Source organism: Saccopteryx bilineata, chromosome 6 (genome assembly GCF_036850765.1).
Source record: "Saccopteryx bilineata isolate mSacBil1 chromosome 6, mSacBil1_pri_phased_curated, whole genome shotgun sequence".
Taxonomy (NCBI): Eukaryota; Metazoa; Chordata; class Mammalia; order Chiroptera; family Emballonuridae; genus Saccopteryx; species Saccopteryx bilineata.
Window position 1 is genome coordinate 177,788,160 of NC_089495.1, and position 1,879 is coordinate 177,790,038.

Consider the following 1,879-nt stretch of genomic DNA (forward strand, 5'->3'; position numbering starts at 1 on the left):
CAGCCTAACATTCCATCCTGGACAGGAGTGTGTCCCATGATGCTTTTGGGTCCTGTCTTTGAGGAGTTGGAGCTCATCCCCAACACAGTCGGCAGTTCCGCATCCCGTGGGGTTCATCCCCCTTGTGGTCCTGTTCGCTCCTCTAGACACATGTCCACTTGCCCGTCACACAGAACAGCTCTCAGGGTAAAGGCAAAGTTGTATAAGGCCTCATCTTTGCAGGGAAGAGGAGCCTCAACTTACCTCCTTGTTTTGTGTGTCTTATTGCTATTTTCCAGATGGAGTTTAACACCATATTTCCCTCCTGTTTTTATATACCATGCATCCTACTGCTTTTCTTATAGTCTCACCACCAGAGTCAAAACAGCCTTTTGGAAATGCAGATCAGATGTCACTCCATGGAGAGGTGATCATGTCACTTCTAGCTGTCAGAGGCTCCCTGGGCCCTAAGAATACAGCTCTTAAGTCCTGACCATGGGCTGCAAAACTCTATGATGACTTGATTCCTAGACCACTCCATCATCACTTCCACTCACTCTCCTCTTCCTGTCTGGCTGTACTTTGAGCATGCCCACATGTTCCTCTTGCAGGATTTTGCTACAGCTGTTCCCTCTCTCTGAGACACTCTTCCTGCAGATGCGCATGAGTCGCTCCCTCACTTCCCAAAGTTTTGGGGCAAATGTCACCACCTCACCATCCCAATACTGCTTCCATTTTTTGTTTGTTTGTTTGTTTGTTTGTTTGTTTGGGAGGGTTTGTATTTTTCTGAAGCTGGAAATGGGGAGAGACAGTCAGACAGACTCCCGCATGCGCCTGACTGGGATCCACCCGGCACACCCACCAGGGGCGACGCTCTGCCCACCAGGGGGCGATGCTCTGCCCCTCTGGGGTGTCGCTCTGCCACGACCAGAGCCACTCTAGCTCCTGGGGCAGAGGCCAAGGAGCCATCCTCAGCGCCCGGGCCATCTTTGCTCCAACCATCTTTGCTCCAATGGAGCCTCGGCTGCGGGAGGGGAAGAGAGAGACAGAGAGGAAGGGGGGGTGGAGAAACAAATGGGCGCTTCTCCTATGTGCCCTGGCCGGGAATCGAACCCGGGTCCCCCGCATGCAAAGCCGACACTCTACCGCTGAGCCAACCGGCCAGGGCTGCTTCCATTTTTTATCCCTTACCCTACTGGTTTCTCTTTGTACCTCTCAGCACCAACTGACATCAAATGTACTTGTTCAGTGGTTTTGTGTTGATCTTCCCACTAAGACATCAGTTTCATGATTACGTCCATCACTGCTGCCATGTGCCTAGCACGCAGAAGGTGCTCAGTTCATAATTCTTTGGCTGGCTGAATTATCATACGGCATTAATTTTCAGGAGAAGTCAAAGTGGTCCATCAAATCGTTTTACTAGAGTATTAATTTACACATAGTACAAAATTTTTATATTGTGTATTACTCCTATAAATTAAAGGACTGACTTCTTATTCTCCAAAGACACATTGTCTGTATAATCTTTCTTTTATTTATGTGTTTGTTTGTTTGTTTTTGCTAGTTATTTCCAAATTAGGAGAATGTCCATGACTGGACTAAATAATTTAACAAAATATAGAATGTGTTCCTCAAATGGGACTGCTAGCATCTATGTTCATTCCTCCATTCAACAGATATGAATTGAACATCTACTATATGCCAGGCACCATGGTATAGTATCAGGGAATATAATAGCCAAGTACCCACAACCTCAGAGAGCTTATATTCTGAACAAAGAAACCTGCAAGGAAACGTAAACATAATAAATCAATGATGTTGTATGTCTCAGAAATCTCCTAGGTCAGTGGTTCTCAACCTTTCTAATACCGTGACCCCGCAATACAGTTCCTCATGCTGC

General features: G+C 46.8%; 1 non-coding gene across 1 annotated transcript; it reads right to left on the reverse strand.

Moving 5' to 3' along the window:
• Positions 1–1,071: 1,071 nt before the first annotated feature.
• TRNAA-UGC (transfer RNA alanine (anticodon UGC)) lies at positions 1,072–1,147 on the reverse strand. Its single transcript has one exon. It is a non-coding gene; the product is annotated as a tRNA-Ala (tRNA).
• Positions 1,148–1,879: the final 732 nt, after the last annotated feature.